At 41.2% G+C, this 14,950-nt stretch overlaps 1 protein-coding gene across 26 annotated transcripts in view; it reads left to right on the top strand.

Moving 5' to 3' along the window:
- Positions 1–862: 862 nt before the first annotated feature.
- PHF21A (PHD finger protein 21A) overlaps positions 863–14,950 on the top strand; it is a 189,704-nt gene continuing 175,616 nt past the window's right edge. For 3 of the 26 annotated variants that reach the window (XM_020870159.2, XM_020870157.2, XM_070473112.1), the window contains exons 1-2: positions 2,091–3,735; positions 4,336–4,525. The gene's annotated coding sequence lies outside the window, so the exon portion shown is untranslated. Of the gene's footprint in view, positions 1,459–2,088; positions 3,736–4,304; positions 4,526–8,676; positions 8,803–14,401; positions 14,497–14,950 lie in introns of those variants that run through there. The other 23 variants (XM_020870132.2, XM_020870145.2, XM_020870156.2 and 20 more) reach the window with 19 other exon arrangements.

Below are 14,950 nucleotides of genomic sequence, written 5' to 3' on the forward strand. Positions count from 1 at the left end.
TGCTTCCCTCCTCGCTTCTCTCCATCCCTGCCCTACACGGCTTTCTCCCCCCCACCCCCCTTCCAAACTGCTGTTGCACTGGAGGGAGTTGGGGCCGCTCCGGAGCCCCTTTTGCAGCTCCTGCCGACGGGAGGGGGGAGTTGGGCTCGGGCCGCCGAGTTGGTGGTGGTGGTGGTGTTGGGGGTTGGGGGGGGGTGTCGGCCGCAGCGGGCTCCGGCCTCGCCTCAGCTGCAGCTCCGTGGGTGCCGAGCTGCAGCGCTGCACGGGCCCATCATTGCGGCGGCCCCGGAGTTTGGCCGCTCGGTGCTCAGCCCCATCACCACCGCCGCCGCCGCCGCTGCACTGGAGTTTGGCTGCCGCTGCCCTACTTCACTCTAGTTTAGTTTCACTCACTTTACATCCGGGTTTTTTCCCTAGGCAATGGGGGCCGCAGCACACCCCGTTCCTTAGGCAAAGTGAAATAAATTCGCCGCACCGACACGTCAAGTAGTCCGCCCGCCCGAGCGCCGCCGCGGGCCCCCCGCCGCCCCTCCCGCCGCCCCCCCACTCGCCCGGGGGAGGCGAGGGGCCCGTGCTTCCCCGGGAGCCGCGGGGAAGGAGGTGCGGGGTGCGGAGGGGGGGGGCCCGGGCCGGCCGCCGTACAACTCCGCCCGGCGGCCCCCGCCCCCCCGCCCGTGCCCCTCTACCCCGGCGCCTCCTCTCTTTCCCCCCCCCCCCCCCCCCCCCCCCACTCCGCCCTCGTCCCCGCTTTCCTCAGCCCCAGTCCCTCTCGCCCGGCTCTCGGGAGCGGCGGGGGCGCGCACGGCGGCGGGCCGGCGGGGCCGCGCGGCGGGCTCCCGCGCGGGCGAGAGTGTGTCTGGGCCTGGGCGGAGGGATCCCCGGGCTGAGGCGGCGGAGGTGCTGCGGCCCGGGGCCGGGTGGTGAATGGGCTGGTGGTGCTCGCCGCCGCCGCCGCCGCTGCTGAGGAGGAGGAGGAGGAGGATGAAGAGTTGGGCTTGTTTGTCTCCCACAGTTTCTCTCCTGCTGCTCTGATTTCTGCCCTCCCGTTCCGGCCCGGGGCCTGTGTGTGTGTCTGTGTGTGTCTCTCCTGGACGAGGAGGAGGATCCAGTTCCTCCCCCCCACCCCCTCCTCCCCACCCCCCCTTGCCTGGGGAAGAGGAGGAAAGAAACAGCCCAGAGAGAGAGAGAGAGAGAGAGAGAGAGAGAGAGGGAGAGTGAGTGAGGGAGAGAGGGAGAGAGAGAGGAGGAGGAGGGAGAGGGGAACAACCTACCATCTTAACACACTAATATCTAAAAAGTGCGAGAGGCCCAGAGCAGCAGAGAAGCAGCAGCAGCCGCTCCAGCGCCTTCCCTCCCTCCCCATGAAGAAGAGTTCCCTCCTCCTCCTCCTCCTTGCTTCTCCTGCTCAGAGTTCCTGCCTCCAGCTGCCAGGGGGGACAGCCAGCCAGCAGCAGGAGGGTGCAGTATCCCAGCTTTTCCATTCTCTCTTCTCCTCACTCTCCTCTCCTCTCTCTCTTTTTTTTCTGGAGTAGCTCTGTTTCCCCTCCCTCCCCCCTTCCCCCTCTCTCTTCTCTCTCTTTCCTCTCTCTCCTCTCTCTCTGTCTCGTCTCTGGTGTTTGTCTCTGGGAGGAACAGGGGGCTGCTTGCTTGGAGTTTGTTGTTGGGGGGGGGGGAGGAGGGAGGGGGAGGGGAGGGGTATGTGGGAGGGAGGAGGGAAACGGGGGGTGTTCTCGCCAGGACCCCTCAGTCAACTTGAGATTTGAGCAATAACTTCCCCTTCGGGGCGCCCCCCCTCCCCCTGCGTGCCTTTCCTATTCCACCCCCCCACCACCCAAAAAAAAAAAAAAGACAATGGAAAAACCTGGTCTCCCCCTTCCTCCCCTCTGCCCTCCACCCCTCCCCAGGATAAATTGGAAGTAAGTTTATGAGCAGCCTCGGGAGCCTGGGCGCTGAGTGCTGGGCCGGAGCGGGTGACAGAGGCGGCGCGCCGGGGGTGGCGGGGAGGGGGGTGTCACATTGTCCCGGCGGGGGGCCGGGGAGTGGGGGGGGGCTGCCGGCGGGGGCGGGGGGCGCGGAGCCTCGTCCGCCCCCTCGGGCTCTCTCCCCTCGGCCCGGGGATGGTCGCCGGGGCTTTTTCACTACCCCACCCCCCACCCCTCGGGATGCTGTCGGGGGGAAGTTTTTATTATGGTTATTTATTTAATTTTTTTTTTTTTGGGAAAACCATCTTGTTTGGTGACTGAGGGATCTGGTTTAAAAAAAAAAAAAAAGCTGCGGCTGCTGACGCTGCCGGGCCCGTGTGTGTGTTTGTGTGTGTGTGTGTGTGTGTGTGTGTGTGTGTGTGTATGTGTGTGTGTTGGTGCATTTGTCTTGGGTGGCCGGAGCAGCGTTGGGGAAATTCCGCTTATTCTTCTTCTTCTGCAACTTGTTATTCCGGAGAGTCTGCCTGCACCCCTCACCCCGGGGCCGGCCCTCCCGCACTCGCCCCCGCCGCCCGCGGCCGCGGGGCGCCCCCGGGACCCCGAGCGGGCCGGGGCCGGCAAGAGAGGGGCCGCGGCCGCCCCTCCCCCGCCCGCGCCCCCGCCGGGGGGAGGGGCGCGCGGAGTGGGACTCTTTCCGTTTGGTCCAGCCCCGTCGTGCACGCAGTTCCCAACACTTCTCGTCATCCTCTCTTTGGTCTCTTTATTCTGCTGAGCGGTGCTGCTAGGATTTCTTTCTTTTTTTTCCTCCCCTGACCACGTTCGCGATGGTGGGTAGCAGCAAGGTGGTCCTGGCAGGGGAGGGGTCGATGTCGAGATTGGGCACCGGGGGGAAGAATGTCTCCTTTCAACTTTGTCTGTGGCTTGCACCCCCGGAGAAGGCCACACGCCGGTTGTGGGGTGCAGATGTGCCGAGAGTGATTTCTAAGTAGTTGAGTTGTCGAGATGAGGGTAAGACTGCTAATGGTAGGCAGGTTTTGTTTTCATTGGTGAATCTGGTGTCATCATATTCCGGTCATATGTTGAAATATTCTTTGTTTAGGTCTTGAAGTAGAGGATCTTACTCCGCACGTCCACATTGTGGTGTTTTTAAATGATGTCTCTGCAAGTATGGCTTTCTAGAATTTAAAATGTGAGTTAAGGTCCGGGCGTGTGCGGGCCTCAGCACTGGCCTTGACAGTGAACTTTGTGGCTCTGTTTTGGTTTTCAAAGATTTGCTCCATAGCTGGGGTGCGAGCTGTGCATTTTAGTGTCAGGAATGTAGATGCTTGAGCTGGGGACGTTGGAGAAGGAAGAACATTTATATATTAATAATTGATAGCTGAATATTAGGATCAGATTAATTTGGACTGATGAAAGTTTTTTTTTTTTTAAAGCAGTTATGCACTCTAGGAAAGAAGCTTTTTCATAGGCACACTTTATAGGGGTTCTTTAGGGCGCAGAGCTTGAATATCTCCCTTTAGAGAGGATACTCACCAACATCTGTAGCTTCATTGAGGGCCTGATAAAGGGACTGAAACTGGGGCTAAGATATCGAAGTGTACTTTTCAGTCTTTATGTTGTTTGTTTACATCTGATGTTCACTCACGTTTGGGCAGTAGAAGTAAATAGGTCAGCTTTTCTTTTGCCTTCTGAAAACTAGCCCCCTCCCCCAACCCCCTTTTTTCCTAAGTTTCACAATTTACTTGGTTTCACAGCATTGTAGGAAACTGTTACTACATTTTTACTGGAAATACTATTATTCATTTTGATTTTGGTAAGTCCTTTTCTGTTCTTTTTTTCTCTTTCTGTTTGTATATGGAATCTAAGTTGTGGGCTTAAAGCTGGCTTATTAAGGTCCATTTAAAATGTCTGAAGAACGCATTTTACAGTCTCACATCTTTTGATGGCAAAGAGGAAGTTTTTGTTTGCAGTTATGCTCATGTTTATGGAAAAATTCTGTACTTAAAACTTTCGTAGATATACAACTATCCTTGAATGAAGAGCACAGTAATAGTGCAGAAAATTCTTCAAACAAGTTTCTGACTAACACATTAAAAATATTCCAGGTGCTTTTCTTTATGTCATACTTTTATTTTTTTTTAAGGTAATAGTATTTGCAATATGACTGATGTTGCTTGGATGGTCTTAATAGTCTTTTTGCTTGAATGCTTCAGAAGGCTTTTTAACATAGTTTTTAGATAATTTTGCAAGCTTTATTTAAGCTTATTGCACTTAGAACTCCCAGGCGAGTCTTTATGGAACTAGAAAAGTAAAAAGCCCCCTGCTTTTGCCAGATTTTATTTTTAAGAGGTGTAAGTGTTGGGCGGCCCCTGTTTCGTTTAGCTTTGAAGGATCCATCCTTTTTCCCATTCAGTCATCTGGAAAGAGCTGCCTCAGAAATACTCTTCTTCTGCTTACATGAAGAACTCTAAATGCTATCCAGCAGGAGGTGCTGCAGCAAGATAAAGGAAACCTCTGAATTGTAAGGGTCTTGCTATTTATTACAGCTCTACTTAGCTTCAGCTAAGCAACAGGATTAACACCAAGTTCCAGAAAGATGTTGAGTAAGTCCTTTGAAAAATTCCATTTGCTATTAGAAGCTGAAATTTGTGACTGCTTTTTACCTGCTTACAATATTACACAAAGTAGATTGCTTATGGTGGACAGCTTAAGGATGCTGCCCTTAGGTACAGAGTACTGTTAGAAATATTTTGCTTGGAAAATAATTAGTCTCATATTGGAGTTACTCTCATATTGGTGAGTGGAGTGTTGAACACGTTTTTAAAAGTTACGTGCTGTGGATGGCTATAAACAAAAGTAGTTAATATGACTTGGGACTTTCGACTTTGTGGTCATCTTTATAATATTAATACGAGTGAGATATAGAGTACTTGAACTATTATTGGAAAGGGAGATATTGTATGGAAAAATTCTTAGACTTTCTGTTTTTTTTCTTCCCATCTATGGACAGTAATCCTAATAGATAAATTTTTAGGCCCTCAGCTTTATAAATACATGCAGTTAATGTGTTTGAGTTGGCCTCCAAAGACTGAGATTCTTGAACTAGAAGTAAAGTTCTGTCTGTGGGTATAGGTCATTGCTGATATGGCTGTTAGTACCACTTAACAACAATTGCATAAAGATGGAACTATTTTCATAACATTTATAGCACATGGTCCTTTGAAACTCTTGTTAGTGTTAGGTGAATTGATTTATCACTGGAAATATTATGGTACTGTGGTGGCTTTTAAAGTTTTATATCAAAGTTTTAAAAACTTAAGAATGTGTAGAAAATTTGATGAACTTGCTTTGACTTATGTTTGTTTTTTGGAAATAATGCTGTCCTTTTTTCTCAGTGAGATCAAATGATATAATACATGTGAAAGTTCTTTGTAAATTGTCAGAAGCCATGCAGATGTTAAGTTGTTGAGATAGGTGACTAATTAATACATGGGCAGAAGCTCCTGGCTTTAAAATATTAACTTTCTCCATATCATTTGGGAAACGAGTACATTAAAAGTGCACCCAGACACTTTATGAACTTTTTTTTAATACTGCTGTGGTTACCAAAAAGCTCTTTGTTAGAATATTGAAGCTTTGTTTAAAAATGCTGTCTAGGCAGTTTCCCCTAATTAAAAAAAAAAAAGATCATTTTTTCCTTCTGTAGACCCTGTGAAATGTATATCTCCTGTTAAAGTTTTTCTTCATTCTCCATTGATGTGATAGTAGTTAATTTTAGTGATTATTTTAAAGTTCCTGTATTCTTCTGTAGACTTTTAGTAACACACAGAGTAACAGCTGTCACAGTTAATATTTTGATTGTTTTGATTGATCCTGCTAACTTTCTGAAAAATTCTTTCGAACTAAACCATTCAGACTTGTTTTAGAGTGAAAAAGACATGTATCTGTATGCGTTAGTATTAGGTACCTGTGTGTATCATTTTTGTTTTTCTAATTGAGAAGGATGTGTGAGGAAATGACTACTCAAATCTAGAGGAGTGCACTGAAATATTTTTGGTGTCAAAATAACTTAGAAGTTTAAAACTCAGAACTTTGAGTTCTGGCTTTCTTAATAGACGCTACTCATAAATTTGGACTGAAATAAAGTAACATATAGATAATGAGGAGTTCCTATTTTGTGAGCATATCAAAAGGTGTAGTAGCTTAAATTTTAGAATTAACTACTCTTTATGAAATAACCTCAACTAGAAATTAAATATAGAAACTTGCTTCAGTGAAGGGTGAGAAAAACATTTAACTGTTTAGATAAAAATGAAGCTTCTCAGGGTAATATTAATGATTTCATCCTAGACAGTGAACACTAAAGTTTTTTTTTTTTTCTGAGGAAATACTGACATTAAGGTTTTAGTAACGTGTTTTAAATTTTGGATCCTTAATATTTTATTTCCGAAGTCTTTTGTATTTAATTACTGTTGAAAAGGGAGAAAAGGAAGGGGTTATAGTTTTAGGTCTCTAATCTTTGACAGCAATCATTTATATCTATATTCAGAGCTGATTTCTTGAAACATGTTTAAATCTTCATATTAATTTGTGCTGGGAAGTATTAATGATTTATGTTGACTTCTTAGAACTTTTGTACATGGGCTTTTTTCATAGGCCCTAAATATTCTTTAGGAGCATAGCAATGTATTTTGGTCACTTTCTAACTTTACCTGGTGTGTATTTTTGCTGCTTGGAGGTGTTTTTTAAAGTAATATGTTAATACTGCATGGAAATTATTGTTGCTAATTATTTCTTAAATAGCATATGTTTCCTTCTTTGTATCATGTGTGTGCATGTGGCCATACTGTTTTGTGGGCTTTCATATCATCTTATTTGTGTATTGAGTTTCTGAACAGTTACCTTTGGTGGGAATGTTGAAATAGACTGTTTGTTAGGAGTAACTTTTATATTGCTTGTCTGTCAATTGACTCTTAAACTGGGATGGTAGTGAACTTTTCCCTTTAAGAGAGAAGCTGTGTTTCAGTCATCCTTTGAGCTTTTCTAAAGCAACTTTCTTACACTAGACTCTTGTTAGGCAGTTTGAATGCCCCTCCACTTCTCTCCCTCCCAACACACTGCATACTGCACACCTCTGCCCCCTTTTTAAATAAAAAATAGTGAGCAGGTCTCAGCTGGAGGAAACTATTCTTTCCTATATTTTGGAATCATCTATGGAAGTGAACAGATAATTTGGAGATAGGAAAGGGATGGGGCCTAACAGGTTGATGATCTAGGTTATATTTTGACTTTGTTTGTGGGCCTAGGGGAGAAAAATAACTTAAACACAGAAGCCAAAAAGATGGGTTTTGTTTTATCGTTTTGGCTGCATTGAGAATACAAACTGTCAGTACTTGAGGAGAAGGAGCAGCAGAAAGGAATTGATTTTTTTCTGCTGCAGATCCAAGTATTGTTAACCATGTGGATCTCTAAAGCAGCATACTTACAAATCAAACAGTAGTTGATTCTCTGACTCAATTAGCAGTCAGAGCCCTAGACTGTTTTTTAAAATTTTAAACAAGTACCAAAAACTTCAGAGTAATGACAATAATTTCCTGATAAAAGTGGGTGATAGTAACCATGGCAACTGCTATCTCTGGCCTTATGGACAGTAAGATCCTGTAGTAGCCTGTCACTTTTATGGTGAAATGTAGTAGCATGTGTTGCAGGTGATTTTTAGCTGGATTGTGTTAAATTTGTGTGCCAGCTTATCTTCCCTTGTTAGGAATTTCTTGGACTGTATTCCACAACATGTTTGTGAAGGTGCTGTTGCCTGAAAATAACCCACCACCTGTGTTAGGCCTCCTAATGCAGATTGCACTTAGTTCTTTCCCTGCCTCCTTCTTCAGTGTTGCAGAAAATAAGAGAGTGTGTAGAAATTATATACATATATTACAGCTCAAAGTTATCCACTTGGATTTGGACATGTCACTGATAGCTTATAAAAAAAAAAACCTGTGTTTCTGGAAAAGGTCAGTGGATGAGAGAAATGGATCTGTAATTGGTATTTTCCTGAGTGTTCTTTTCACAAACAGATGTGTATGTGAATTGAAGGGTGAGAAGTGGAGGGGGTGAATAGTAAGAACTCCACAAAAGAGGAACTTAAGTATTATTGTTGTTGTGTGTGGTGGTTATATGTGTATACTATAAGAATATATTTCCTAGTGGGCCTAGTGGGCAGTATGAAAGTATGGAAAATGTTTTCCTGTGAGAATTTTCTTCAAGAAAAATTATTTATAAAATGTAATTTGAAAGACTGTTAAGAGAAAACCTGATAAAACAATTAAAACTCTTTTGGGGTATAGGGGATAGAAAGCTTTGAAACTGATCAAAGTTAAGAAATTGTTTTAAAAGTTGTATCTTTAAGTATCATTTAAAATTTGTGTCACATCTTTTTGCTTTTTAAGGATTTCTTTTATACAGTTACTCTGTTTTTCTAAAGTGAGAATGTTGATCTAAATGTTAATTGATACTTTTTTTCTGTATATAGTAAAGAACCTGTGCTACGGCAGAGAACAAACAAATTATATGTAGATTTGACTAGGCCCTGATAATAAGATCTAGTCAGATTGTGCTAGATAGTTCAGAGTTTCTTAAAACTTACTGTGATAGGGTGAAATGGTTTACTTACTACAAGTCCCAAGATGCATTGCAGTTTTTTTTGCCTCGCTCCAGACTAGAGCATTGCATGCTGGGACCTGTAGTTGATTTTAACAGCACAGGGAACCCTTCCCTCCTGTCTACTCCATTTTATACACAGCTTCCCAAAGCCTCTGAGAACTTTCTGCTAAGTAAAGTTTGATTGCTAATGTCATGATTATTATGCTGCTAGTATTCTAAAGTGAGTCTTCAGAAACACCCTAGTGTGATTTTACCTTAGATGCGTTAGCTGTTTTTTAAAATCAGTTACTAAAAGATTTACATGTAGAATAGCATACATATGTATGTATATTCAAAACTTGACTTAGCAGTTGTAGCCTTTTTGTTGTTTGTGATGGTACAGATTTCTTTATAATTACAGCATTAATTGATTGCTAGTGTGGGCGTTAGAATTAGAAGATTGTTATTGTAGGGCCTGATATATATGTGGTTCTTTCTTTGAATGGGGACAGCTAAGTTGGATGGAAGGGTTATTTTTGTGCCAGAATTTAAGTAGAATTTTTTATTCTTCTGTAATGATTGTCAACGTCTTGAGTCTCAGTATTCTTTAAATGGAAGACAAAGTCCTGAAAGTAATTGTTATTTTAGTGTAAGTTTAATACTCAAAGCTAAAGGCTGAAAGGTAGAGAAAAAAGTAAGGTTATAAAAACAAAATGTAATTTGCTTATATTTTCATTTGTAAATTAAAAAATTCTGTCCTTTTGAGGGTTCTAATACTTTCCCCTTTCTTAACTAGTGTCAGTGTTGTTGTAGGGATTAAATGTTAAAATCTGTGAAAGTGCTTAGCACAGTGCCTGGCACATAATAAAGTCTCAATAAATGTTTATTGTTAGCAGTAGGTTTAGTAGTAGTGTTTATTGTTATTTTTTAAAATATCATTATTTACATTTTTTCCTCTCTTTTTACATTATTATTTGTTTGATCAGAAACTCAGGGTGTTCTAAAAAGGCCTTGAGATTTTTGGTGTATAGTAATGATGTGGCAGTTCCTTAGAATCTTTTTGCCATACATAAAATGTCTTCACACCTCAGTTTCTCCCTAAGTGATATATGCTCCAAATCAGACAACCAGCTAGTAGCAGAATTTTCATCAGGATCCAGCTTTGCCTATTCAGAACTCTTTGCCACTGTGCCATGGCCTTTGGTTGATTTTAGAAAGTTCAAAAGATAAGTGAAAACTTCTTTGTTAATAATGTTTGCACTGTTAGAACATCTAAACTTGTTGATTCATGAAAATAAGATGCTGTATAAATTTCCTCGTGTCACAGTGTATGTAACCTTGGAAAAATTCTGTCGTGTTTAGAAGCATGAAACAGTCTATCACCACAGTTCACAGTGTTACAGGATTGATGTATTGGAGGCCAGTGAGCAGCCCCAAAAAGAAAGTGTAGTTTCAGGTCTGTGGGATGTATTTAAAATGTTAGGTTCAAAAGAAGTTATAAGTCTTTACATTATTTTTCTCTTTTAGGACATGAACTTCTTTTCAGCTCTTGAAATTGTTTGAGGATAATTTTTTATCTACATGGCTTTTAGCTTTTTGAGAAGGAAAAGGGACACCTGGGAATGTTGAAAAATGTAGGCATAAGTTGTGGTGTATGTGCCTTAGTCTGAGTGTATGTAGAATCAGGGAAGTGTCTTTGTTACCTCCTTGACCATTGTCTATTAGAGTTCATCAAATGCTATTGCTGAGGGCTGCTGTGTTTATTTAAGGAAGCTCTGCCTTTAGTAGTAATTATTTAAGTACTTATTTATACAGCAACCCATTCCATTGTAATACTACTAATCTTTTTTCCTCATAAAGGTGAGCTGAAACTTGTTAATATTTGTAGTTGAGACATTAGATAGATTTTTTAGATATGTCTTAAATTTATGGAATCTGGTCTGATATGCTTCTACATTATGAATGGTTTTATTTATTTTATATTAACTCATCTTTTCAAGACCTAATATTAAAATGAAATTAATTCAGTGATTACAAAGATGTTAAATTCTAATGGCTAAGGGTAAGGGAGAAAATGGTCTCTGGTGTTAATTGGCCAGTACAGGAAGTTTGGATGAATTCTTATCTACATTTTATAGTTACACACTAAAGTTGGAAATAAGGAGAGAATGTAAGAGGTGTGAAACTGGGCAGCCATGTGTAATTATGTATAGAGTCCTCTGACACACCTAAATTATTGAGCACAGTTTTCTATCTTTTTTTAAATGAAGTATCCCAAACCACTTGTAAATGAAACAGTTGTGATAGTGTCAGAAGACCTGGGTTTAAGACCAGTCTTGTCACTGGCTGTACACTCTTGGGAAATTCATCCTAGCTGAGCTTTAATTTTCCCAGTACTGTAGTAAAATTGGGATAATGGTGAAAGCCTGCTTCACTGTATTCCTAAAAGGATGAAATAATACTCATGAATGTACTTTATAGACTAAAGAAGTGCATACAAATTTGAGTTTTTAATCACTAATAGATGGCTGGATTTTAAGATATTTGTCTATATTATGTTAACAATGTTAATATTTACAAAATTTAAGTATATGAGTTAGAATCATAATTGGTGATCTAGATCACCCTCCCTGCACCATGGCCAACAGACAAGTTCTTAACGTGTTTACAGTGTAGTTCTTGACAATATGCACTGCTGTGTTTGTGTGTATATATATATAAAAATATTGTAAGTGTACTGTGTGTTACATTATTGGAAAGTTTCAATTATGGCCTTTTATGTTGAAAAATATTCTTATGTGTTAATACTCAAACTTAAATACATATATTTGTTCTTAGAGAAAGGTCATATATATATAAGATTTTTAATATTTGGCAAGTTGTGAACAGTTTTTGTATTTAGGGTTATCTGTTATTATATGTTTAGTATGCTTATGAAGATGTTTAGTACTAGCCTTTTTACATATAATACCTCAGTTAATTTTAGTCCTCACAGCAATGTTCTGAGGATTTACTGTTATTATCCTACCCCCATTTTACAGATGAGGAAGTGAAGGCTTCCCTGGGATCACATACATAGCCATGATACAATATTAATGCAAGCCCAAGTTTGATTCCAGAGCCCCTCCTTTTAAGTGCCTGTAATGCGGTACTAAACTCTGTAATTCCTGTAGAAGCTTAGCAAGTGCATTACTAAAGGAGTTTTCAATCCACTGAAATGGCCACAGCTTTGACATATCCTTTTAAGAATGTTTCATCTGATTTTGTTGGGTTAGGTTGAATGTTTTGGAAATAGTAAGCAGTGGAATGGAATGGAAATGAAGGCATTTGGGATAGTGTATTTCCTGACCTAGGTGGCGTAGTGGTAAAGAATCCACCTGCCAAGGCAGGAGACACAGAAGATGTGGGTTCGATCCCTGGATCAGGAAAATCCCCTGGAGTAGGAAATGGCAACACACTCCTATATTCTAGGCCTGGAAAATTCCGTAGACAGAAGAGACTGGTGAGCTACAGTCCATGGGGTTGCAGAGAATCAGGCATGACTGAGCGCACGCTACCTGTGTCCTGTCCATCACTGTATGCCCGTTGCAGAGCACAGTGCTTGCTGTGGAGTAGGGTCTAGTATCTGTTTCTTAAAGGTTGCAGTCTGGGCACTGTAGCATGGCAGGTTATCCATTTTCTTAGTAGGTGCAGATGATTTACATTAGCTATTTCAATCAGTCCTTAGGTAACTGTCAGCATTTTAGAGGGTAGGATGGTAAGTGTCCTTTCTTTTAATAATTGAATATTTTAAAAATATCAAAAGGCAGGGAATTGGAGTTATAAATATAATACTTGCAATACAGATATGTGTAAAGTAGAAAGCAAAAGTTAGCCCATTCTCATCTACTTTAAATTTTTCCTGTGTATTTAACTATGTATAATGTTGTTTAGTCGCTAAGTAGTGTCTTACTCTCTTGCAACCCCATCATGGACTGTAACCCACCGGCTCCTCTGTCCATGGGATTTCCCAGGCAAGAATACTGGAGCAGGTTGCCATTTCCTTCTTCAGGGGATCTTCCTGACTCAGGAACTGAACCCATGTCTCCTGCACTGGCCAGTGGATTCTTTACTATTGAGCCACTAAAGAAGCCCCATGTGTAATGTATATCCATTTTAAAAATAAGTAGAATTATACCATTGTACTCTCTTAAAGTTCATTTTTTTCAGGTGGCTATCTTAAAAACTTTGGCTTGTTTTTGAAAATAAGGCTGAGGTGGGAAATGGTAGTGAGGTTGGAAGGAGAGAGGTAGGTAAGATTTGTATATTAAGATTGTAAACCTCTAATGCCCTAGACTGATTATTACTTATGGGGCAAAAAGCATTTTAAGTTCTTTTTGTTTGAGTTGAGTTGCACGCGTGCTCAGTTGTGTCCGACTCTGTGAACCCATGAACTGTAGCCCGCCAGGCTCCACTGTCCGTGGGATTTCCCAGGCAAGAATATTGGACTCGGTTGGCATTTCCTTCTCCAGGGGATCTTCCTGAACAGAGGGATTGAGTCCTTGTTTCTTTGCATCTCCTGCGTTGTCAGGCTGATTCTTGACAACTGTGCCACTGTTAGAAATCGTCGTCGTTATTTTTTAAAAATTTAAAATGTCATCTTATGTAAAATGACAACATGTTTTCTGTCCACAAGTAAATTAGGAAATATCGCTTCAGAATTAAGTTCCGTTAGTTTATTCTAGTAGTTATTTATAAGGAGATCAGTTGAGGTTTCAGATAAGTTTTAAAAAAAAAATTGTAGTTTCTCTTTCTGATTGTTAGGAGGGGTTCATTCAACATTTACACGGTAAAGTAGAGTTTTAAAACCAAGAAAATACTTGTGCTATTTTAATAAATAGAAACTCAAACCAATACTGCTTAATGGGCATACAGATATTGCATACAGATATCCTGCCTAGGAATTAGTGTTGGTTGACCTCACCATCCCTAACCTTACTTACTCAATCACCTTTGAATGCTATACTGGTAACCCAGCATTTTTTAAAGCAGTAAAAAAAAAAAAGGTAAATAATTGGAAGTGCCAATAATTTAATGAGTACTAATACTTCATTTTTTTCTGGTGTTATTTATATTTTAAAAAGCATACTGAAGACTTTATAATCTGCAGTAAATATCTTTTGATTCTAGCTTTGAGAGTTTTGACTTGTTGGTAAGGTTATATTAATAATTCACCTTTGTAATTTTTAAGTTGAAAATTTTTATTTCATGGGTAATAAGTCTTTCATGATAAAAGTTTAAAAAGTGTCTCTCTAATTCTAGAATGTGCTCATATCTAAAGTGCTTTGTCCATCTTTAGATCGTATTTACTGAAGTCCTAGGGCGTGGCCTTAAAATTCTACAAATTGGGTCTGATAGGGTGTAGCAGTTAACTAGTTTTAACAAGCCAAGTTAAGGTTATGTCTCATTGGTAGTGTTCTTAGGTGCTTTTCATTTTGTGTGGCTCAGACTATGCTCTGGAGGGTATTTTATTACTTCTCATAATAATTTGATAAGTGCACAAAGGACTCAGTATATGTCATGGATGGTAAAACTGAGGCAGAGACAAGAATTTGAGTAAGTTGATATTAATAGCAGAGCCTAATTTTCCTGGCTTTCTTATTCTAGCTTTGGTGTTCTTAACCTCTAGTACCCAAACTTAAATATTATGGCCCCCATAAATATATATTTATATATAATTTCCTGAACCTAGAATTTTATGTATGTTATAAAACATACAGGAAATTAGAAATTTTAAAAAGGATGAGATTTAAAAATATAAGTTGTAGTAATTTCTTCCCATGGCCCTCTTCTTTCCCCAGGGTGGGTGCACCCACTTGGAGACTAGCGGCCTAGACAGGCCATTCTTCTGCAGAAGAGGCAGCCGTGGGGACACCTGGAGGACCCTTGGTACAAGGTGTGGGGCTCTTAAGTTGGCGTGATCTTTTACAGCTTTTTAATTTTAAAAGCAACAGCCTTTCTTGCTGTGAAGGCTGAATGATCGAGAGTAAAGGCCTTGAGAGAGGTTAGCTTAAAAGACAGAAATATAGGCCTTATTTGTTTTCTTCAGAGTTGACCAAAGGGAGAAGGCTGGCCTACCCTGATGGCTCCTACTCCCACTATGGAGATGGCAGGGCCTTTTTCTGTTGTTGTTAGGCAGTTTATAGAACGCAGGATAGCTTGGTAAGCGTCTTCTCTGTGCCTGATATGACGTAACATTGTGGAGTATGCAGCATGCATGTTAAGTACAAGTGGTTGTATTTGGCTTGTTGCTGCAGCAGTTTTGAGGCTGTCTTAAAAAGCAATTATCACTCGATAGGGTTGGATATGTACAAATTATTGAAATCATCATTTCACAAAGACCAAACTTT

This window comes from Odocoileus virginianus, chromosome 10 (assembly GCF_023699985.2).
Source record: "Odocoileus virginianus isolate 20LAN1187 ecotype Illinois chromosome 10, Ovbor_1.2, whole genome shotgun sequence".
In the NCBI taxonomy this organism is placed as follows: Eukaryota; Metazoa; Chordata; class Mammalia; order Artiodactyla; family Cervidae; genus Odocoileus; species Odocoileus virginianus.